Source organism: Felis catus, chromosome A2, assembly GCF_018350175.1.
Source record: "Felis catus isolate Fca126 chromosome A2, F.catus_Fca126_mat1.0, whole genome shotgun sequence".
In the NCBI taxonomy this organism is placed as follows: domain Eukaryota; kingdom Metazoa; phylum Chordata; class Mammalia; order Carnivora; family Felidae; genus Felis; species Felis catus.
The window spans coordinates 56,578,149-56,602,606 of NC_058369.1; the positions used below are offsets into that span (position 1 = coordinate 56,578,149).

The 24,458-nt window shown below is 55.9% G+C and overlaps 1 protein-coding gene and 1 long non-coding RNA gene across 10 annotated transcripts in view; one reads left to right on the forward strand and one right to left on the reverse strand.

Annotated features, from left to right (window-relative positions):
• IQSEC1 (IQ motif and Sec7 domain ArfGEF 1) overlaps positions 1-24,458 on the forward strand; it is a 689,800-nt gene that overhangs the window by 523,520 nt on the left and 141,822 nt on the right. The window lies entirely within an intron of this gene.
• LOC109497332 lies at positions 14,993-15,988 on the reverse strand. The gene is made up of 2 exons (XR_002153445.3): positions 15,851-15,988; positions 14,993-15,389 (listed from the first exon to the last, which is right to left on the reverse strand). It is a non-coding gene; the product is annotated as an uncharacterized LOC109497332 (long non-coding RNA).

Consider the following 24,458-nt stretch of genomic DNA (forward strand, 5'->3'; position numbering starts at 1 on the left):
AAACACACCCCCAGAGGCTGTATGACTTAATTGGTCCGTCTTAGGGCCCAGGCATCCGTACATCAGTGTTTCTCAGAGGCTCCGTTCCTGCTGTACAGCCAGGAATAGACACACTGACCACTTCCTCATTCAGCAGAGGGAAACTGAGGCCAGAGAGGGGAAGGGGTTTTCCCAGGGCCACAGAGCTGCTGCAGGGTGACTGAAGGGGATGGCATCCAGCTGCAAGCGGCCCAAGGTTTTTCCTGCTGCCCCGGGCTGGGACTGAACCAGGCAGTTTGTTTTCATGTAAACTTTTATTAAAATACAGTGTACAGCTTATTGCATTGTCACAAACAACACACTCACGTAATCAGCACCAAGGCCCCCAAACCAAGACGATCCAGGCCCCCTCTAGAACCCCACTCATGATCAAGCCCCCTGGGGCCCCCCTGGGGCCCTGCCAGTCTTGGCCCATCCCCCAGGGGAGCCCTCCCCTGACTTCCTACAGCACACAGAGGAGTTTTTCCTGTTCCTGAACTTTGTGTAAATAGTTGGGTGCTGTTTAGAAGCTGTGCCAGGGGAGACTGGAGCAGCCAGTTTATTCTGAAGGAAAAGGAAGTGGCCTCCCCAGGAGCCCCATAAAGGAGGGCTGGGGGTGGGGGATTCAGAGGAAGGACTGTCCCGGGGCGGTCTTCCTTGTCCAGGGTGGCCGGAATGGGCTGTTTATGCCCTGAGCTAGAACTGGAGACCAGAAGAGGAGCTGGAGCCCTGCCTGGCTGACTGAGAGCCCTGTGTCCATGAACCTGGTCCAGGGTCCCCCAAAGATCCTGGGGCCCCTGAGCAGGGGGAGGTACAGCAGCACCAGTCCTCATGTAGGACTGGTGGCATTGAAGAAACCACCTCTCAGTTTCCCTGCATATAAAATGAGGATTTTATATATGTGAATAACACAAATATCTACTAATGTAGAATCAATGTTAATGTAACACATTAATATTTCACTTCTATACTGTTGGTGTTAGACATTAATATATTCTATATCGTATGTTACATAACATAAGACATATTGAGTAATATGCAAATCTTTTGAATCCTATCTATACTAATGATAGCTGGCATTTATGGAATGCTGATTCTGTATCTGGCATTGTCTTAAGTGCTTTAAATGTATAAACCAATAGGGTGGCTGGGTGGCTCGGTCAGTTAAGCATCCAGATTCGGCTCAGGTCATGATCTCGCGGTTCATAGGTTCAAGCCCTGCATCGGGCTCTGTGCTGACCACCTCATCTCGCATCATCCGTGCGAGGTGGAGCTCTTATTATCACCGGAGGAGGAGGTCGAGGCTTCGAGTTTCTGTCGCCCCCAAGGTTGGACTGGGCTGTGAGCTCAGGTGGTTGTTTCCAAAGCCAGGTATGCTCAGCCAGGCGGTCTCTCGTGTTCTCCGAGCACCCTCAACCTGGGCCTGTCCTGCGCGGGCCCAAACCTTTCCTGTTGACCGCTGGGCTGAGCAGCAGACAGTGGTGAGCGGAACGGGCCTCCATCTGTGACTCCAAAGCTGCATGGACCCAGCAGGGCGCATGGCAGAGGCTGGTTGCATGGACCCAGCAGGGCGCATGGCAGAGGCTGGTTCTCCTCTTAGGGCCAGTCCTCACTGGGCTGATGGAGGGTCAGGGAGACAGCAGGAAGGGGACCGCCAAGGGGCTCAGGCCACCGAGGGGACCCCAGGGATAGGCAGAGAGGGTGGAGAGGAGTGGAGAGCCCAAGCAGAGGTCACCACCCGCCACAGGGTTTAGGGTTGGGCCACGGCAGGCCAGGTCAGCCCTGCGTGGCTATTAGGGCCCCTCAGTCCTGTGGGGGCAGGCGGTGCTCAACAGACAGTCCCCGTCTTCACATGCATACTTCAGTAACAGTACTATCTGCTTGGAAAATCTCGTGCACCCTTCAACATCTTGGACCCGTGTGTTACAACATAGCAGAGTGTCACTGTACCTCCCCCCTGGGCTCCGGCGAAGACTGAATGAGTTGATCGCTGTAAAGTGTTAGCAGCAACGCCTCCCTCATAGCACATAGGAACTGCTCAAAATATACTCATGGTCATTGGGGGAGTGGGAGAGAGAAGGAAGGGAGGGAAGGAGGGAGAGGGGAAAGGAGGAAGGAAGGGAGACGGTAGTCTGCGTGGGGGGTCAGGGTGGGCAAAGAAGGCTGCACCAAGGAGTTGACATTTGAGCACAGTTTTGCAGGGTGAATAGGAGTTTGCTGCGGGACAAAGAGGCAGGGGATGGAGTGGTGTTCCGGGTATAGAGTGCCTCTGAGCTGCACTGGTAGCGTTTGTAAATTCCTTGTGCCTCATGAGGTTTATGCAAGGGTTAGATGAGAAACGCACCTGGCACTAGGGGGCTCTCATACTGGTATCTCCTCACCTGACTGGAGAGGCCAGTCACTGGGGGACAGGCATTGAGGGCTGGGTCCCCTTGTCTGGACTAGGGGCTTCCCAAAGGCAGGAATCGCTCGCCTCTGCCAGTGAGGGTCCTGGCGCGGCAGGGAGGTGAGGCCTGCCTCACCAGCCCTGCCCTTTCTCCCTCCCAGAAAAGCCATCGCTCACTGGGGCAGGCGCAGGACAGCAAACAGTCTGGGACAGTGACAGGGTGGCATCCTGACACCGTCCTTTATGTCCCCTTTTCTTGTGGGGCTCTGGCAAGGCGCTGTTGACACAGGCACAGTGCACGGCCCTGGGGTGGCTCTGGCTCCAGGGGGGAGGGAAGCTTGTCCGTGGCCTCTTCAGCCGGGGCTGGAGAAGGAGGGGGCACCTGGGGCAGGGCTTGGTTCTGGGGAAGCTAATCTGCTGAATATGGGACCCAGAAAACCAGCAATGCTTTCGTTGGACCGGAAGTGGGGATGTGGAAGGCGGGGGGGTCGGCCTCCAGCAGGGAGAGTTTCCATCAAGGCTGTGGTAAGGACAAGTAGGTAAACCGAGGCCGAAGCTCAGATGACCCGTGGTAAGCACCCAGCATTGGCTCAGAATGGCAAAGCCCAAGCGCCAGGCACAGGCCCACGGGAAGCAGGGGCCCTGGGCTTCTGAGACATTGGGTGGGGGAGAGGTGTGCAGGGGACCCCCAGTGGGGAGAGGTGGTGTCCCATGAGGAAGGGCAGCCTGGCGTGGGAGGAGAGGTGGAGTCCAGGGACAGTGCCTCCACGGCTGTGTCGGCTGTCATAGCAGCCGCTGCCCGGAAAGGCAGGGACAGGGCAGGGGGAGCCAGGCCACCGAGTAGTGACAGGCACACCCTAAGACCCCAAAGGCCTCAGACACTGGCCATGCCACCGTGCATAGCAAACAGAGGCTCCTGTTTCTTTCTCCACAGTCATTTCACATCCATTATTTCCCCCTGTGAGTGACTTACTGTTACTTACCATCCTTTTACAAATGTGGAAACTGAGGCACAGAGGGGTGAAGGGACTTGTACCAAATCCATGGTGAGTCAAGGGTGGAATGGGCCCTGACCTCAGGTAGGGCTGTCTCTGGGGCCAGATCCAAAGCTGGACATCAAGTCTCTTTGCCGGGCCTCTGGGCACTGGGCATGGAGATCGTGGGCCTGGCCTGTGGTCTGCAAGGACTCGGCGGGGAGGCCTCTTTGGGGACAGAACACAGTGGTCCCAGGCCGGAGAGACCTGAGTCCCAATCCCAGCCCAGCCTCTCAGAGCTGTTAGACTCTGCCCATGGTGCTAACCCCTCTGAGCCTCAGTTTCCTCACCCACAATGGGGGCTAAGAGGCTGCCTCACAGGTTGCTGTGGGACCTCGGGCAGGGCCCCCTCCTCTTATCTGACTGCACCCACCTGCCTTTAGTGGAGCCAAAATGTCCAGGACACACAAGTCCCTGCCTTTGGGGAGGGACACCCGAAAGGCAGTGAACAAGCACACAGATAAATGGCTTAGCCCTTTTTACATAGGGCTCTGAAAGAAACAAAACTGAGTGATGAGTGGAGAGCATAAGGGGCTGGGGCCGCTATGGACACCAAGGAAAGGCCTCTCTGGCAAGTGAGTGATGGGGACTGAGCATCCTAAGTAAAGGGAACAAGTGCAAAGGCCCTGGGGCAGGAACATGTTGCAGGAACAGGCAAGGCAGCAAGTTGGTTAGAGGTGTGTCCACGTGGGCAAGGAGTGTATTGTGGCCTTGGGCAGTGTTCACAGCAGGACCTGGGTTCAAATCTGGCTCTGCTTGCCGTCTGAGAATCCTGAACAAGCGACTTCTGTAAAATGGGGTAGGATGAGAGGAGGGTGCAGACGCAGGGGCCAGCTCCTGCGTGGCAAGGGTTTGTCAGTGGTGGTGGGGGGGGGTGGGGCATGAGCAGAGCTGCACGCTAGCAGGCCCAGGCCCCAGTTGGGTCTCTGACTACAAAGAGCCTCGGCCTGGGAGACTCCCTGGGGGACCTCAGGCCTTGGCTTCCCCAGTGAACAGAGAGCAGCTGGACTTGATGCTGTTAAAGATGCTTTGTAACTGAGCTCTCTGAGCGGGGGTGTGGGAGAGAGACAGAGGGCGAGAAAGCACATGGTTTCTTGCATGTGGGCGCCAAACCCTTCCCGGGGCTGCTCACCCACCCCAGGACCTGTCCTGGGACCACCCAGTGTGGCCTGAGCCGGCACGGCCCCCGGGAGCATTTGTTGTGTGTCGGGGGTCACCGGTAACCCTGTCTCACTTCTGTCACCCTCAGGAGTTCCCTGGAGACCAGAAGCAGCCTGTCCACTGACCGCTACGGGTACCGTCGCTCTGTCCACTCTGGGCCCACTGTTCCCATCGGCACCGCGGGTGGGCCCCAGGAGGCATCAAGGGAAATTAGTCCCCCCATTGGGCCCTCAAACTCCCCCAGGGACCAGCAGTACTGCTGACACATCCCCTGAGGACTAGTCCAGCTAGGAATGGTCCCTCAGGGGCTCGGCTAAGGGTTCCTCTGAGAACCAAGGCTGGTGGTCCCTCTGAGGGCCAGCCCGCAGCTGCCCGTTCCCGTGACGCCCAGGCTGCAGCCCAGGGGCCAAGCGGACGCTTCCAGTTGGTTTTCCGATCACAGTTGGTGGAAGCCGGGGTGTCTGAGGACCTCTGCCTTCACATGGCTTTTGGATCTTGTCGTTTCTACGAGATGTCTTCAGAAGGAGGCATTGTCTAACGTTACAAGAAGGGGCCAGAGGCTGAGGCACACAGGAAGGTCCCCTGGATCGGAGGTCAGCCGATCTCTGCTCACAGGCTGGGGCCACAAAAGACCAGGAAGGGGCAGCTAGCTGGCCCCGGCGCGGCGTTGGCATGGGGAGCCACGTCCAGTGTAGCGGCGTGAGTCGGGGAGGGGTGGACTGGGCCACGCCGACTGGAAATAGGCGCATCCCTCTCCGTGGGCGGGAGATGCACCACTGCCAGGAAAGGGCATATACCCGGTGAGGAGCCACAGGGCTGGATGTGGCCAGATGTGCCCAGCCGGGGAGGGTGAGGCAGAGGGCCCGGCAGAGCTGAGTCGCACCAAGGGGCCCGAACGGCCGAAAGCAGGCCCAGTGGCCTTGAGCCCCCTGCACTGGCGACACGACAGGGCCTGGGCCCCCTGTGCAGAGGGCGGGTCTAGTAGTTGCTCCCCTGGGACGAGATGGTCATGGCCACCAGCTCTGAGACCCTAAAGCTGCCTGAGGCTGTGAGAAGGGCAGAGGGGTGCTTTTCTAAGCCAGCGTGGGGCTGGCGGCTGCCGGCACACTCCGATAACCCTGTAGGGGGACGCTCCACGGCCACAGCCACACGTGACACTAACAGGCGTGCGCGGGTGCCGCGAAAGCTGACGGTGTCCTACTTCCTCACGAGCACTCGGAACGGGTTGGTGTTAGCCCGTTTCACAGAAGTCGCTGGTTCAGGATTCTCAGCTGGCCAGCAGAGCCGGACTTGAACCCAGATCCTGCTGTGAACGCTGCCCAAGGCCACAATACACTCCTTGCCCCCGTGGACACACCTCATACCCTCAGCTCTTGGCACAGCGCTTTGCACAGTCTCACACACACCACGTGCAGAGCATTGGCACCCTCCGTTCCTCACACGGGCGGACCCTCACTCCATCCCTCCTGTGCGTGGACTCACCACCCCCCCCACCCCTGGCCACGTTCTGTTTTCGCAGGCTCACAGCTGGACGCCCCTGCCTGGCCGGCCCGGGGTGCTGGGCAGGTGTATGGGTGTCTGTGGCAGAACGGGCTGAGCCCAGGGTGAGAGGCTCACGAAACTCCTGTAAACCAGCTGAGCCACCGGCTTCTCTGAAAGCCACCAACATGTCAGATGGCGGCGTGGCTCCACCCGCTTTGTCTACCCCCGCCAGCCAGCTAGTCAGCACTCTGCTAGGGGCCAGGCCGGAGAAGGCTCTGGAACGAAGGGGGGCAGGGGGTGAGGCTTTTGTCCCAGAGTGTCTGGGGGTTGGGTGGGGACTGTCACGTGTCCCCCTGCCCCCTCAGGTTTAACCCAGACCCAGCTCTCGCCAGGCCTGGCAGGCGGCCGTGGTCAGGGAGCGGCCATAGTAATCACCCCCCTGAGGCTGGCCGCGCTTGGCCAGTGCCTTCACAGTCCTAGAGGACCAAGCTAGGGGTCAGAGCAGACAGCAGGACCACCCTCAGCTCTGCCCTTTCCCCTCCTCCCCCCAGCCCTTATTTCAGGTGTCAGGTGCTTGCTACACCATGGTCAACAGCGCTGCCTTTGCTGGGCTACTGTGTCAGGCGGGGGCTCAGGCAGCAAAGGAACAAAGGAATCAGGTTTTAATATACTGTGTCGGGTGGCAAATGCTATGAAGGAAAAGAAATCGGGGTGAAGGGGATAGAGAGCGATCGGAGGGTGGCCAGGGAAGGTCTGTGAGGAAGTGCCGTTTAACCAGAGACCAGAAGGAACGTGGGGGTGAGTCCCATGACTGCAGGAAGCGCATCCAGGCGGTGGAGATGGCCAGTGCAAAGGTCCTGAGGTGGCGCATGCTTGGCCCATTTGAGGAACAGAAAAGAGGCAGGCGCTAAACAGGATCCGCCCCCATTCCTGTGATCCTGCGGTCCCACGCGTCCTGACTTCTGACCCTCACAGCAGCCTTGGGACGCAGGCAGAGCCAGGCTCGACGTTCGCATTTCACAGATGAGGAAAACTTGAGATGCAGAGACCAGAGGAATATTGGTGCCAGATCCAGGCCTGGGACCCAGGGCCCTCACCTACCCCTACCACCACCTGGCCTCTGTGCCCTTTTCGTGCAGCAGGGTCACCAGCTTTGCTGTGGGAGCCTCTGGGAAACCTGGCCCTCAGGCCCCAGTGGAGGGGAGGAGGTGCCATTCGAGGTCCTGGAGGCCCCATTCACGGCTTGGGAATTCAGAAACAAAGGTCCCAGCCAGTAATTGCCTCCTTTCAAAGGCACAGCCGGCTTCCTCTGCCACAGGCGTGAGAGGGAAGCTGATGTCCTTGTCCGGGGAGAGGGGCGGGGCAGCACTCCACGGGGCCTGTGCTACCTTGGCAAACAGGCCAACAGGCTCATCACCCTTGGCAGATGGCCACTGTCACCCTCCGTCCCCATCTACCCCGCAGTTACCAGCCCGGTTATCCAGTGGCTCGTCTCTCCCCAGCCCCAGAACAGCGTGGGGCTTCCTGGGTCCAGCTTGGACCCATCCTGTTGGTGCTGGGTGTGCCTTTTCCCTCACTGGCCCTCCCTCTCCTTGTTTATACAAGAGGAGGCTTGGACTGAGCCATTTTAAATGCCCTTCCAGTTCTGACTGTCCACGATGGGACACTTCTGAGAGAGCTACTCTCCGAAGCAGGGGAGGGATCATTCTCTGGCGTGGGGGCTCTCCTGAGCCCTGGGGGACGTTCAGCAGCATCGAAATGCCACTAGATGCCAGTAGCACACTCCTTCCCGGTTGTGGCCACCCCAGACTTCTCCAGACATTGCCAAGTGTCCCCTGGTGGCGAGGGGGACGCCGCTGGGTGAGAAGCTCTGCTCAGCATGTTTGCCAACAGCAGACAGAAAACTGCCCTCCTGAGCCCGTTGACCTTGTTCTTGGGCTTTGCCGGAGCACGGGGCTGGGGTCAGGCCCCTGAAGCCTGGCGGGCTTGCTCAGCGCCGGCTCCCATCTGCGGCCGATGTCTCCTGGATGTCACCCCTCACCCACGGGCATATAGTCTTTTCTGAGCCTCCGCTTCCCCATCTTCCAGCAGGGGAGGGTTGTAAGGATGCCGAGGGACTACCGCTTTGTAAATGATGTTGAGCAAACCGGGGACCTGAAGGAGCGGAGGTGTGAGCGTGCTGTGCTTTGTGGGTCCAGACCCTTCCATTCTGCTACCCAAGATCCTTTGTTCCTTCAACTAATGATGACAGGGTGCCAGCGGTGGGCGAGGCGTGAGGCTGGCCCGTGAGATGGGCTGTGAAAGGAGGGGCGTTGGCCCTGCCCGGGAGATGCCCAGGAGATGCTCGTGCCGCAGCCACGGCAGAGAGGCAGAAAACGAGTGAATAAACGGGATCGTTTCAGAGGATGGCGTGTCCAGGGGAGAGAATGAGACAAGGTGTAGGGTGAAGGGGGCTCGGATGGTCAGAGAAGGCTCTGAGGAGGTGTTGGAGGTGATATCTGTTGGATGATGAGTCTCTGCCCCGGGGGAGGGGGCACCCCCAGCAGAAAGCCCTGCACAGAAGACCTGAAGGGGGTGGTGGGTCAGGGGGTGTGAAGGGGGCCAGGTGTCTGGGAGTCGGGAGCCTCAGAGAGGTCAGATGGTATGGTCTGTCGGTCCATCAGCAGGAGCCGGTCACCAGTCGGGAGTTTGGCCTTTATTCTGAGAGCAGCGTGGGGCCACATGAGGGTGTGGCCAAATGACACGAAGGTCCCTGTGGCTGGTGTATAGGGAATGGTCCCTAAAGCGGTCAGAGCAGAACCAGGACCCACGGGCAGGGATGGAGAGAGAGGCCCGGCTGGTGGTTCTGCTCCATTGCCTGTGACTGCCAGGTCCTGAGGCCACCGAGCCACCCACTCTGCCTGTTCCCCCCCCATCCCCCCACCCAGTTCCTGCCCAACAGCCCCTGGCTGGCCTCGGCCCCTCAGCCCAGCCCAGCAGCTCTTCTCCCTCCCTCCCTCACTAGCTACAGGAGTTCCCCTCCCGGCAGCCAATGAGCAGCTGTCATCGAGGTTCCATTTTAGATTTTATCAATGTGTCCCTGTCGCCCGGGCAACCGCTCCTGGCGGCCCTGTCAGTCTTTCTCCGCCTGCCTTTCAGAGCCAAGCTGCTCCCACCCACACCATGTGGCTATGTGGTGAGTTCTCGCTCACTCGGGCCGGACCAGGATTCCACCAAACGTAATTGATCTGGGTGTCAAGGTCAGCGTTTGTCTGTCATTTCGCCCCCTCCTTGCCTCACGCCCAGGTCTTTGGGGCCTGAGCCACTCTGGGCCAGGCAGGCGGGTGGCCGACTGCCCGGCCAGGTGCAGGCACGGCCGCCAAGTGTCCGGGGCCTGGCTGGAAGAAGGGGCTTGGGGAACGGCCATCAGGAGCCCCCAGCATCCAGGCCCCCCAGGATGACAGTCCAGGGGCCCCTGCAGCTGGGCACAGCCAGGGCTGCCTCGGCATACCCTGGGGACCCGCAGAGGAGCCCCAAGAAGAACCAGCCGCCAGAGACAGCAGCAGTCTAAGACTGGCCGGGTGAGCCGCACCAACGAGTTGCTAGGCTTTTGTGCGCGCTGCTCTTTGTATTGGAGGCGTGTGCTCTAGGAGCGGGCTGGGCAGGGCCGGGCCATGTGAGTGGGGGCTGCGGTGGGACCAGGGTGGGCCTGCGTGGCCAGTCCCCCAACCACCCCCAAACCCACTCCAACCCCGGTGGAGGAGCCACAGTGGTCCGGCTGGAGACTGAAAGGTGAAAATGCTCAAGTTCAAGGCCTTTTGCCTGGATTACTGGCAGTTCCTGTGCCTGCAGCCGCTGCATGGAGTCTATAAGAGGTATGTGGACCGTCTGGGGAGGACCTCTGCCATAGGGCAGGGGGCTGTGAGGTAAAGTCCCCCCCACACCCTGGCCTGCCCACTGGAGGGCCTTCCCAGGTCGGCCCAGGGTCCTTGCCACTGGCCAAGAACGGCGGCGGCCTGTGCTGTGGGTCACTTTGCAACTTGGCGTGATTGTCCCCTCCTCTCCCTCTGGCCCTGAAACCGGCAGGCTTTCTGCAGGGAAGTGGTCACCCCAGAGTGTTCTGTGGCCAAATGCTGCTTTCATTGTTTCTTGCTGTTGGGGTCCTCCCTGGAGTGGCCTTGATCCTGGGCAGGTGTGACCCCACAGGAGGGCAGTCTGGCCCTGCCAGGGTACATTCCCTCCAGCCTAATGGGTGGCTCATCTGATTAACAGGCGTGACTACCTGGATACCAAGCAGGAATTTGAGAACTGTTTGGGGAGGCTGAATGGGGGGTCCCTGGTCTGGAGGTCAGGAGACCAGACTTCAAGTCCCTTCCCTTGCTGTGTGACTTTGGGCAGGCTGCTTTCCCTTGCTGAGCCCCGGTTTCCCCATCTTTAGGTATTTGGAACTGATAACAGTGGCATTTGGGGACTGCTCCCTGAAATGATGCAGGCTGCCAACGCCATGCGTTCAAATGTTAACAAACCTGACAATATGGTCTGCACGTGTGTTCTGTCCGCTCGCACCCCTTGGCCGAGAAACGCCGGTGCCTAGGCCAGCAGGAGGGGCATCGTGGAGCCATCCCCGTGGTTGCCTTGAAAGATCTGGGAGGAGGGAATCAGAATACCAGCTATTCTGAGGGAATTAGTTTTTCCTGATTTCACACTCTGTGAATTCCATGGGCATTAGCATGCGAGCAGTTCTGGGAAAGTGTGGGAGCTTTTCTTTTCTCTTCCAGGGGCTTTCTGCAAAGGGGGCGGGCACTGAGGGTCTCACGGCAGCCTCAGAAAGGAAGTCCCTACTCTTGGGCGGGTGCCAGCGACAGAGGCCTGTCCTGCATCTGATTAGCACGGCCACATCTGAGCGGAAGGCCACACCAGGTGGGATGTGCACGCTGTGCAGGTGGATGAGTCTTCACCCCCCACTTTGGGGAGTTTGTTGTTAGAGCCTTGGGGCACCTGGCGTATTCTGGCTGTTGGTTATTGACTGCTGAGGGCGAGGCACTTTACCTGATCGTTAAACCCTCACCCCTTCTGCAAAAGAGGCATTAAGCCCCCGCTTTGAGCAGGTGAGCCGAGGGAGAATGAAGGGCAGGTAGCCAAGTCAGCGGGGCCACAGTATTTGGAACTAAGGTCTCTCTTGTCCCAAGACGATCTCTCCGGAGTGCTCACGGCTTGAGGCCTTGCAGCACACCGGGGTCTTAGAGTGAGAGGGATGACTGAGGCACAGCCCCGGCCCACAGGGGCTCAGCTGGACGAGGGAGGAGTTGTCATGGACAGAGGACCAGGGTGTGGGGGCTCCACAGAGGAGGTGACAGCTGAGCGGGCAGGGAAGTGTCTGGAGAAGCTGGCAGGGCCGAGAAGGAGAAGGTTGGTGTTGTAGGCAGAGGGAAAAGCACGTAGAAAAAAACCCAGAGCTTTTCAAAGGGCAGATGTCTTCAGGTGGCAGCAAAAGACCATGGAGCTAGGAGAGGGTATCTAGGATTGGAGTCCGGGACCAGGGGGTGGGCTCTGTGCTGCACACAGTGAGGACCCCATGACGAGTGTAGGGAAGGAGTGACACATTGAGAGTCACCTCTGGGGGTCGCATGCTCTTTGTGAGGGGCATGGCTCAGCCTCCAGGGGGAGCTGGTGAGAGACCTCTTGGCCCCTGCCTGCCGTGGGAGGAACAGATACAGAGTTGGGGCTCTTTTCCCAAGCCCCTACTGCAGCCCAGAGACAATTGGGACATGGACCTCAAGGAGCTCCCAGCCTCCAAGGGGGAAACAGACCCACGAAACAAGCCATGAAAATTAAGGATGGGAGATCGAGGTGGCACAAAGATACTAGGAGCATGAGGGAGGGTATCTGGGAGAAATCAAGGAAGGCTTCCTGCAGGAGGTGGCATCTGAGCTGATCGTAGAAGTGGGATTTTTCCAGACAGGGAAGGGCAGAGAGCACAGTTTAAACATAAGGAGGTAGGACCGAGCCTGGCATGGTTCAGAAATGGCCAAAGGAGAGGCTGAAGGGTAGGATACATATAAGGGAATGAGCCTAAAAAGGAAGACAGAGTAGGTGACCATAACACTGAGACTCACTGAGTACCTGCTACATGTGAGGCCCGGTTCTAAGCCCCGACTCTGCAGCAACCCAATGAAGAGGCGGACACGATTATCCCATTTTCCCGCTGAGGGAGACTGAGGCACAGGAAGGAGAAGTAGTTTGCCCAGAGTCACACGACCTGTCAGTGGGACCATCAGGATTTCACCAGGCGGCCCAGCTGTGGAGGCCACCCACTGCCAGCTGAGGAGTCCCAACTATGCACCCCAGCAAATGAGAAGCTCAGGGCCGGGTCAGTCTTCTTTCTATCAGTGACCATAAATAAAGGTGACACGTCAGGTAGATACGAACTTGGCTTTATGGTCCGGCCTCATCCCAGCAGAGGGCTCAGAGAGTCCCTTTCCCTGCAAGCCTGCCCCTGTGCAAGGTGGGACGCGTGCCAGCCCACCTCTCACTGCCCCTGGAGGGGCTGACGGGGTCAACTCCAGGAAAACGCTTACCACGCCGCGCTTAGTAGGGGCGTGGGAAATGGGGGCTGTCCTTGCCCCAGGAAGGCTTTGCAAATGGAACCACTTGGCTTTTTTCCTGATGCCATATTCCGTTGTTTAAAACAGCGACCCAAAACTTAAGAGTATGAAAAGGATGTTTTGCAGACAATGCATAATTAACCACTTCTAAACACAGGGTGTGCCAGGCTCCCTTGAAGCTGTTAATTATTCTTCATTAGGGATCTTAAATTAATGTAAAATAATCCTGGAGCTCTGCCAGACGCTGGGGCTGGGGGAGGGGCGGAGCTGCGTATTTCAACCAGAGAATGAAAGAATGTTCCTAGGGACTTCTGCATGCCGCCTGGGTGGATGGGGACCCCGCGGACCCTTCAGCTTTGGCCAAGCGGCCATGGTGGGAGGACACAGCCCTCTCCCCAGTCACCAGAGCCCAGCAGACCTCAGGGTACTCTTTCTTATTACTGAAATAGGTGCAGAGAATATAGAGAGTAGTATACCCACCTCCTGCCTTCAGAGACAAATTGTCACCGATGTGGCCCCTGTGGACCTCCCTCAAATCCCATCCCACCCCCGCTCCCCCTGGAGCTAAATCTAAGCAGAGCAACACCCCCCCCCACTTTCATCTGTACATTTCCCATGCACATTCTTATAACTTTGTCCACACAAAAGGCTGTTGTACGTGTTTTTAAACCCCAGATACATGATGCAATCTGCACCTCGCTTTAAAATTTTTTTTAATTGTAGTAAAGTACACATAACTTAAAATTGACCACCTTAGCCGGGTTTTTTATTTTTTATTTTTTTTAACGTTTGTTTTTGAGACAGAGGGAGACAGAGCATGAATGGGGGAGGGTCAGAGAGAGGGAGACACAGAATCCGAAACAGGCTCCAGGCTCTGAGCTGTCAGCACAGAGCCCGATGCGGGGCTTGAACTCACGGACCGCGAGATCATGACCAGGCGCCCCCACCTTAGCCATTTTTAAGTGTCCAGTTCAGTGGCATGAAGTACATTCACATTGTGCTGCACACACATCATCACCATCCATCTCCAGGATTCTTTTCATCTTGCAGCCCCTCCCAAAACTCTGTCCCCACTAAACACGAGCCCCCCGTTCCCTCCTCCCTCAGCCCCTGCAAACCCCATCCTACTTTCTGTCTCTGAATTTGACCACTCCGGGGCCTCATGTACGTGGTATCATACAACGTTTGTCCTTTTGTGACCGGCTTATTTCACTTAGCACAGTATCCTCGAGGTTCATCCACATTGTAGCACGTCTCAGAATTTCTTCCCTTTTTAAGGCTGGATAATACTCCACTGTGTGGATTGACCACACTTTGTCCATTTCTCAGTGGACACTTGGGTTCCTTCCACCTTTTGGCTACTGTGAGTAATAGGACTATGCACGTGGGTGTACAGATATCTCTTCAAGATGCGGCTCGCTGTTTTCACTCAATGTTTATTGGTGAGATTCATCCATGCTGCTACGTATAATTCTCATTCACTCGTTTTCACTGATGTGTGGTATTCCGTTGTACAAATATGCCTTGTGCAATGATCTGTTCTACTGTTTTAAGGTATTCGGGTGGTTTCCTGTGTTTTGATGTTACAGGCAGGGCTGTGGTGAACACTCTCGTGCGTAACTCCTTGCTCCCGTTTGCAGAGTTTCTGCAGGGTTTGTAACCAGGGCAGTACGTGAGTGTCTTAAGCCTCACTGAGCTTTGTGAAAGTGCTTTCCAAGGTGGTTTCACAGCGGGCATCCTCACCAGCAGTGGGTGAGAGTCCCCATGTCTCCACATGCTTGCCTTCACTCGGTATTAAAAGCCAAATGCTATTTTTGGTGTCAAAAGGAGAGAAGGAGACAGAGAGGAGAAGGGGAGAGCCGTGTACATGGTGTGGGACGTCCTGAAGGGGAGGGTGAGACACGCATGACTGGCTGCCTCGATCTGTGTAGTCCCGGGTCCCCCATAGTAAGGAATTTTCCAGAGTAATTGTAACTCTGCATGTTCACTTGCCCCCGGACTGACTCTGTAACCTCACCTATGAACAGAGTGTGACTGTTTGGTTACAAATGTAGCACCAGGACGGAGCGCCTGGGTGGCTCGGTTAACTGTCCAACTTCAGCTCAGGTCATGATTTCACGGTGTGTGTGTTCGAGTCCCGCATCGGGCTCTGCACTGACAGCGTGGAGCCTGCTTGGGATCTTCTGTCTCTATCTCTGTCTCTCTCTCTCTGTCTCTCTCTCTCTGCCCCTCCCCACTCATGCGCTCTCTCTCTCTCTCTCTCTCTCTTTCACGAAAATAATAAATAAACGTTGAAAAAATTTTTCAACAACAAACAAATGTAGGACTAGTTTAGATGATACCATTTATCAACTTGTTTCCTGATGGGCAGGTTTCACTGACCACCTCTGTTGGAAATAACCAAAGGCCAGGTGTGCCAAAACCACAGCGTGAAGAAACTCACTTTGGAGAGAGCTCCCTAAGCCTTGGCCACAGTGAGTGAACTTAGCGGGCTGACAGCTTCAAGCATGCAGCCCCGGGAACTGGACAGGCAGGACTTCTGGGGCCGCTCAGAGGGCACGGGGTGCCCCCACCGCACACCCAAGTCCCAGGCCTCAGCCCGTGGCTGGTGAGGTTCGGTCTGTTGAGGAGAAACTTGGCAGTGAGACCCTGGATGCTCTGTGACTTGAGGGGACAGGGCAGGCTCTGACGTCAGGCTGACCGGGAATCTGATCTGGCTGGTCCCTTTGGGAATAATTATTACTGTTATTCCTTACTTTCACTGAGCATTTATAGGTGCTAAATGCTTTTCATGCCCTGTCTCCATTCGTCCTCCCAACAGCCTTATGACATAGATAACTGTTATTTCCCCCATATGTCTGATGACGAGAGGCTAAGTGCCCTACCTAAGGTGACAGAATGTGGTCAGTCCAACCCAAACGATGGACCCCACGAGGCTGCCCTGCCCCACTCACTCTCTGCATTGTTTAAAGCCTCTTGCCTCCGTGCAACTGTTCCCCTAGTTGTGGCTGCCTAGCAAATTACCCCAGAACGTAAGGACTTGAAACAGTGACCGTATTTGTCCTTCCCGTGGGTGTGTTCTTTGGGTGGGCCCTGTTCTACGCCCATCAGACGGCGTTTCTTGAAGACTGGAGGCGGGACTTCTCAGGAGCCCCGCCCACCCGCCCGCTCACCCGGTCGCTCACCTGGCAGTTGCTGCTGGCTCTTGGCTGAAACACCCTTACGGGCCCCCCGCATGTGTCCTGGGCTCCTCACACCATGGTGGCTACGCCCCCAGAGTTAGCTTTCCTAGAGAGAGCCACGTAGGAGATGTGTCACCTTTCATGACCTCACAAGGCGTGCGGCATCACTTCCGTTGCGGTCCGTTCCCTGGGGCATCACAGAGTCCTTCCCACAGCCAAGGGGGGTGCGACTTACGCCCCGTGTCCTGACCAGGAGTTGCAAGGTCTGGCCCAGCTATGGGGCCATCCTGGGAGGTAGTGTCCGCCCCGGTGACCGACCAAGATACTTCTGTCCTGAGCCGAAACAGGCTTAGGAAGAACACCTGGGACGCAGTTGGAGCTTGACACATCATAGATCTTCTTTTTAGTAATGAAGTAAGTTTGAAGAATGTGTTGTTATTATTTGAGAGGGGGAGTGATCACGTCAGCTGGGAAAAGCTGGGAAGGTTCTTGTTCAGCTGAGACAGGTCTTGAGGGACAAGGAGGATTTTCCCATTGCCACGGGGTGGTCAGTGCCCGCGGCAGACAGGTGTGGAAAGGATGTGAGCGAGGTGGTGCGTGAGCATTGGATCCGCTGGTCTCCGGTGGCGAGCCACAGAAATCGCCCGTGGCCAATCCGTGGGAGCGAAAGGGAACCTCGGTGCCGCTCCCGGGGGGGTTGAGAGGATCAGAGGAAGCTGGGGGAGTGGGCTGGGCCCCCGAGCAGGACCGCTGTGCCCCCTGGAGAGCCACCCAGCTGTGAAGAAGGCTGCCTGCATCCATGGAGCCCACAGCCGTGTGTCTCCACTCAGGAAGTAAAGTCTGGGGCACGAGTCTGACGGGTCCAGCGCGGGCCATTTCCTACCCCTCACTGTGCTGAGGCGGGGGGAATATCTGTAGGAAGGAGCCTCCAGGGACCCCTTGGCCCCCACCCCCACCAGCACTACACTCTGCGTGGGAGAGGCCGGGCTCTGGGCTATACGGGAGGGCTGTTAGGAAGGAGTCGTGGGGTGCGAAATGGCCTGTGTTCCCCGTGAGCGTGGCCTCCCCGTTCAGGCACTGCTGGACCAGAGCGAGGCATGATGACGTATACACCAGAGGCTCGGTGTCACCAAATTGTCAGGGGCCTGGAGAAGCTGGGCTTCAGCGGAATAGTCAGGGAAGGCTTGAGGATCTGGGAGCCAGAGCTGAACCTAGCTCAAGTTCAGAGAGACTGGGATGAGGCCGCCTGCCTCCATCCACCTGTCCTTGCCAGGTGCATCTAGAGGGCGCTGGAAGTAGGCTTCAGGGCTCCAGTCTTTCACGCTTGAGGTCTCCTGGCAGCCTTGTGTCTTAGCAAGATCCCTCTGGTGGCCAGAGGGCGGGGGAGAAAATACTGGCTCTCCCCAACAACCACTTTTGTCTCGGCAATTGCTGGACTTTGCACGTGAGATTATCCAGACTGAGTGATTGCACCTCAGCCCTGTCTTGGCAGCCATTGGATGGATGGGTCAGCCTGCGTGGGGAAGGGCATGCCAACATGAGGGGCCCCAGATGCCCAGGCAACTCACAGAAGGAAAGAGCTGGGCCCCAAAGCTTATAAGCTGGGTCCCTTCTCCAGTCAGGGCCTGTTATGGGGTCAGTTGTGCCCCCCACCCTGAGTTTATATGTTGAAGTCCTAACCCCAGTAACTCAGAATGGGACTGCATTGGAGATACAGTCTTTAAAAGGGCCATTAAGTTAAAATGAAATCATTAAGATGGCCCTCATCCAATATTACTTGTGTCCTTTTAAGAAGATATTAGGGCAGGGCTGCCTGGCTGGCTCATTTGGAGGAGGGTGCAATTCTTAATCTCAGGGTTGTGAGTTTGAGCCCCATGTGTAGAGATTACTTAAATAAATAAAACTTAAAAAAAAAAAAAGAAGGGGTGCCTGGGTGGCTCGGTTGGTTGAGCATCCGACTTCAGCTCCAGTCATGATTTCACAGTTCATGGGTTCGAGCCCCCATCGGGTTCTGTGCTGACAGCTCAGAGCCTGGAGCCTGCTTGGGATTCTGTGTCTCCCTCTCACTCTGCCCCTCCCCTGCTCATACTCACTCTCTCTCTCTCTGTCTCAAAAATAAATAAACATTAAAAAGAAATAGATTAGGGCACAGACATGCACAGAGGGAAGACCATGTCTGATGATTAACTTTGTGTGTCACCTCGATAGGGTGAGGGCTGTCCACATCTTTGGCTAAACATCCTTCTGAATGTATCTGTGACAGTGTTTCTGGATGAGATGAACATTTGAATCAATAGACTGAGCAAAGCAGATTGCCCTCCCCAGTGTGGGTGGGCCTCGTCCAATCAGTTGAAGGCCTGAGTAGAGCACAAACTCCCCCTGCCTGCCTGCCCTTGAGCCCTGCCTCTAGACTCCCGCCAACACCTCGGCTCTTCCTGGGACCCGAGCCTCCCAGCATTTGGACTGAAACTCGCCATCAGCGTTCTGGGTCTACAGCTTGCCAGCCGCCGACCTCGGGACTTGCCGGCCTTCCTAATTGTTTACGATAAACAAATGTGTGCATGTATGTGTGTGTGTACACAGACACGTACATCCCGTTGGTTCTCTTCCTCTGGACGACCCTGAATGATTCACGGCGTGAGGACACAGGGAGAAGAGGCCATCTATCCACCAAGGAGAGAGGCCTCAGAGGAAACCAACCAACCCTGGGGACATCTAGATCTCAGACCTCTAGCCTCCAGAACAGCAAAAAAAAAAAAAAAAATCATTTCTGTTGTTTAAGCTCTCTAGTCCGTGATACTTTGTTATAGCGAACCTCTCTGTTTTCATCTGTGAAGTGGACCCAAGGGTCCCTCCCCAGGCTTACCATGAGACTGTCACGCACAATGGGGTGAGGCCAGTGAGGCCCTCCCCGTGGGCACAGGGTGGAAGCAGGCACCAGACAACCCTCAGCAATCAAGCAAATAAAATGTCAAAATCGTACCCAAAGACAGGCTGCTGTTTGATTTACGGTGCTGCATCACTGGGCCACGGGAATGGTCATTTCTACAGGGGCTGCAGCCCGGTGTCCCCCGCAGGCCAGGTTTGTGAGGGTTGGCAGTGATGTGCAAATAGACAGAGAACCCTGAGGCTGTGTATATGTGCTTTTATTATTATTATTATTATTATTTTAAAGCCTTATCAGCCTTTTCACTTTGTTCAAGATACAGCCTGTTCTTTGGGTAAGTGTATGTAGGGGTGCACATTTTTCCCTTCACAGGGGGCTCTGATGTGGCTCTGCCCTGTGCTGTAGCTGGCCCTGAGCCAGCTGTCCACATGCTGCGTTGTCCACTTTAAAGGGTCAGGCAGGGTGTTCTCCTCGGAAGGCCATCCCGAGACTGCGTTTCCCTCTGGATATGTGTAAAGGAGGCTTAAGAATGAGGGACTGGAGGGGCGCCTGGGTGGCTCAGTCAGTTGAGTGTCTGACTTTAGCTCAAGTCATGATCTCACAGTTCGTGGGTTCCAACCCCACATCGGGCTCACTGCTGCCAGCGTGGAGCCTGCTCTGGATCCTCTGTCCCCCTCTCTCTCTGCCCCTGCCCTGCTCATGCTCTCCCTTTCAAAAATAAATAAACATTAAAAAAAAGAAAGAATTAGGGATTGTTTCTCCATAGAGGACATCGTTAGGTCAGTTGGCAACTCTGAATAAGATTCGAGGATTAGATAATAGTATTGAATCAATGTTGATGTCCTGACTTTGAAAACCGTACTGTGATTGTGTCAGAGAATGTCCTTGTTTTAGGGCAGACACTCTGGAGTAGCGGGGGCTTGAGGTGGGCAACTTACTCTCAAAGAATTCTGGGGAAAAAAAAGTACGTGTGTGTGAGTGGGTGTGGGTGTGCTTGTACGTGTGGAAGTGTGGGGCGGGGGGGGGGAAGAAAGAAAGACAATATCATAAAGCAAATTGGGTACAGTGTGAACGTGTGGGGAATCTGGGTGAAGGATACAAAGGGTTCTTTGTACTCTTCCCCCAACTTTCCTGTAAGGCTGAAATTAACTCAAGATACTTTTAAAAATAGTGTCAGGGGTGACTGGGAGCTAGTTCACTGCTCACGCTCTCCTTCTGCAGCCTCCTGACCCCAGATTTCTCCTCTGCCTCCTTCCTAGACCTTCAGGTCTCAGCTGGAATGCCACCTCCTCGGAGAGGGCCTCCCTGATCACCTTGTCTGGCACAGCACCACCCTGTCCTACTTGTCATCTTTCACGTCCGCCAGTTTTGTTTGATTGCCCTCACCAGCATCAGAAATTATCGTGCCATTTGCCTAACGGTTGTCTCTTCTGCCCCCTCCCTCCAAATGTCAGCTCTATGGAACTCTGTCTTGTCCCTGCCCGGCGCCCCCCTCCATCCTCTGTGCCTGGCACACAGTAGGGCTGCAGGTCAAAAAACCCCGAGTCTTGTCCTTCCTGGTTTCCCCCTCAGACTTGCCAAGTGACTTTGGGCAGTGTCCCACCCGACTCTGGCCTTCCATTTCTTCATCTTGACCCCAGCTCTAAAGCTTTTGGACTGTGTGATGCAGAAAGCCGCAGGCTGCTGCACCGTCTCAGTGTCCCCCAGCTGAGATCCTCTCTGCTGCCGGGATTGCCGGGCCCCTCACTGCTCCGTCCCCGAAGGAGGAAAGAGCAGAAGAAAATGTGTTTCGTGCACCTGACCTGTCAGGACACTGTCCCCAGACAGTGGGCCCACAAGGAGAGTGGGTTCACTTCTCTCTCCTGGCTTCTTCAGAACAAAGACCGGGCAGATTTTAAGCCCAGCGCCTTCGGCAGGAAACAGTATCTGCCTGAAATTGAATAACATTGTCTTGTTTTCATGGTAACCTCTACTTCAGCAAGTGATATGAGTTTTCCATTTGGGGGAGTGATATAAAGTTTCCTTTTAAAATAAATGTATTCAGTAGTGAAAGCCAGTTAGTTTGGTTTTCTCGTGCATTGTTTTTAAACTTTTTTTTTTAACGTTTATTTATTTTTGAGAGAGGCAGACAGAATGTGAGTGGGTTAGGGGCAGAGAGAGAGGGAGACACAGACTCCAAAGCAAGCTTCAGGCTCTGAGCTGTCAGCACAGAGCCCGACGCCGGGCTCGAACCCACAGACCACGAGATCATGACCTGAGCATAATTCATTCATGCATTAAATGAACTATCAGCATGTCCACAGAGAGAGTCTGCAGCATAAGGGTGGGGTGACAGTGGAGCTGGGAACTGTCTGTGAACAGAGGAAGGAAACGGAGGGGACTCAGCCAGGGGGCTGACCCGGACAGGGTAGGGCTGCGGTATTGGGAACAGCCCTAAGGCAGCTGATGAAAAAGGAGGCAGGGAAGCCACTGAGGAGGTGGGGTCCTGGCCCAGGGTGGTGCATTCCTCATCAGTTCTCTTTGAAGGGGCTTCGTGTGTGGGCACAGTCAGTCAAGGGGAGATTTCCTATTTGGAGTCTCTTGACCTGCATGCCAAGATCCAGGAAGCTAGGAGCCAGGGGCCACAGATGTTAGGCCTTTCAGCACATGATGGGCATCCAAGGGAACAGCTTTTCTCCTTTGCCCGAGGAGGAGCTAGGGGCTGGGCCCAGCCAGCAGCAAGTGGGATTTAGGTTAGGCATAGAGGAGGACTTCCATACCGGAGGAGGAAAGTTTTGTTGCCTGGTGGCTATAATGTGTGTTTTGGAGCAAAAGTGCTTGGGTCCAAATCCTTGCTCTGCTATTTCCTATTTGTGTAACCCCGGGCATGCTGGTCAGCCTCTCGGTGCCTTAGTTTCTCCACTCTATAGATGAGGTAATAACGGTACCTACCTCAAGGAGGGGCTTAAGGATTCAGTGAGGTAATCACATGTAGGGCACTGGCTACAGTAAGCACTCAATAACCGCCAGTGTTATTGTTATTAGATGACAGTGAGATGTCTCTCCCTGGAGGTTTTGGTGGTTGTCACACCCAGCGACTTGAGAGACCAGAAGCTCCAGAGAGCATTGCTTTCCGTTCATGATCCTTCGTGAACTTCTCAAAGCACGATCACACAGCATTGGCTCCTTGGATGCACTTGCTATTCACAAAACACCCCCGAGGCAGGTTTTGTTCTGTCCCCGTTTTGCAGATGAAGACACTGTGGCATTGGGGGCCGGGCGGGTATCAGAAATGGTCTATAAAGACCCCCCCGGCCAGTGCAACTCAGTGGTGTGGAGAGGATACAGGTCTTAGTCAGGACCCCTGTTCAGCGTCCCAGATCTTCTGCTCCCCGGCTGTGTGATCTTAAGTAAGTCACTTAACCCCTCCGTGACTCCGTTTCTCCATCTTCAACATTAGGGAATGGGAGTTGGACCTCCATCGTTTCAACTGTCTGATTTCCCTACGTGGCAGATCAGGGCACCAACCCTGAAGGCCCTGGTACTATCTGCCTTCGCCAGGGCCCAGAGAGAACGGAGTCAGAAGTCCCAGAAGAGAGAAGCCAGGAGGACTGGCTGTCGGTGTGACTGATGGCTGATGTCAGACCCCGCCCCTTGGGGCTCCACCTGTCCCACAGCCAGGCTGCCTGCAGCGGTATCCAGTCCTAGCCCTGAGGTCTGGCTCCGCCCAGATCCCAGCGGGCATCCACCATACCAGGCAAGTCCCTGGGACAGTCTCCCCCACCCACCCCGACACTTAGGAGCTTCCCAGGGTCCTGGCTTTCCCTCCACTGGCAAAACTCGATAAGCTCGTGGTGCCGTCTTTGTACTTCCTGTCCCCACCCAGTCTCAGGGGCAGGTGACACACAGAGGCTGGATGGTGAGCAGGTCCTGGCCCCAGACCTCACCCTAGGCAGGCCGCGTCCTTTCTCTGGGCCTCAGTTTCCTCACTTACATTGTTACAAAATAAAAAGGCAGACAGATCAAGTGAAAGAGCTATCCCTTCATTCAGCACGTACTCTTTTTTTTTTTTTTAATTTATTTATTTTGGGACAGAGAGAGACAGAGCATGAACGGGGGAGGGGCAGAGAGAGAGGGAGACACAGAATCGGAAGCAGGCTCCAGGCTCTGAGCTGTCAGCCCAGAGCCCGACGCGGGGCTCGAACTCACGGACCGCGAGATCGTGAGCTGGCTGAAGTCGGACGCTTAACCGACTGCGCCACCCAGGCGCCCCAGCACATACTCTTTTATTAACTCCTTCTCGGGGCCAAATTGTCTGCCAGGGCCTGAGACACTGATGAGCAAATCCCATGTCCACCCTCGGGTCACTCCCAGTCTGGCTTTTTCCCTGGCGTCAGGGCTGTGAGGAGCCACAGGCACCTCTGGAGCTGGACCGGTCATGGCAGCTTCCGGTAGGACATGGCAGCTCAGAGAGCCTTGGCGGGTGAGAAGGGACTCTTGAGAGTTCAAGAGACGGTGACCCACGAGCCAGACACCCACAAATGGACTTTATTTGGCCGGCATGGAATTAGCCCTAACAGGGCATTTTAAGTTTGACTTTATTGCAGACGTGTAAAAACTGAGAGCTTTCAGGGAAAAATCTGGATTTCTGACTTCTGAGAAAACAGAGCCCTCATTCCTACAGAGCAACAGTTGTCTGTTTAGACTGTGTGGTTCCCACCCCTCCGTCCCACCTGACCATCCTCCCCCCCCTCTTCCCACAAGCCGTCCCCATGTCCCCATCGCCGTCCGTGGAACCTCCAATAGCCCAGTTGCTCAGGCCAGAAACCCAGGCATCATCTCTGGCTGGACTTTCTGTCTCACCCCTTATTGTATCCATCAGCAATCCCTACTGGCTCTCTGCTTTGAGAACGTTTCAGTTACTTGTCCCCACCATCTGGGCCACCCCCCGGGTCCGGGCACCAGCTGCTCCCTGATCCTTGCTTCTGTCATTGCCCCCCAGAGTCTCCCGTCTGCACCACAAGCCAAGTGAGACCCTGCGCACCCAGTCGGGGGCCTTGGACACAATGTGCCTCATGCTCCCCAAGATGGGTGGGGCAAAGCTCTTTCTCTGGCTTCTTCCTCAACACCTGACCTGAGTCGGTGGCCTGCTCTGCCTGCATCCTCAGCCATTAGTGGCCTCCTGGGCCTGAGACAAGGTGGCAGGAGTCAGGTCGGCCAGATGTCCAGGGGCTTGGGAGCCCAGCAATGATCACCCGTGAGCCAAGGCTCTTAACCACCTCGGGCCTCCATTTTCCCATCTGAAAAATAGGGGCATCCCTGTGCATCCTCTTCATAAGACAAACACCGCTTAAGAGGCAGGAAGGTTAAGGGTTTCAACATTCAGCCAACTTGGCACGCGTCGAGTGCCTGCCTCACGCCTGGCCCTGCTCTGGGCACCACGGGAAGTCTCTCAATATACATGATGGGTGATTCATTTTGCTTTCAGCTTGAGGCAGGAGAAAGAGCTCTGGCTTCGGAGTTGGATGGGCGGAGCTGGGCTTAGAGGTTACTCTGGACAAGGCATCTGAACCTCGGTGTGTTAATTTGTAAAAGAGGCAGGTGATAATGAGTGCCATCACTCAGGGTGTGGGGAGGTGTGCAAAGAGCTAAGCTCTGTGGGTATTTGCCCCGCCTCCCACGGGCTCCCAGAGCAGGGAGGGAAAGGGAGGCAGACACAGGCGATGTCCATGCAAGGTAAAGACT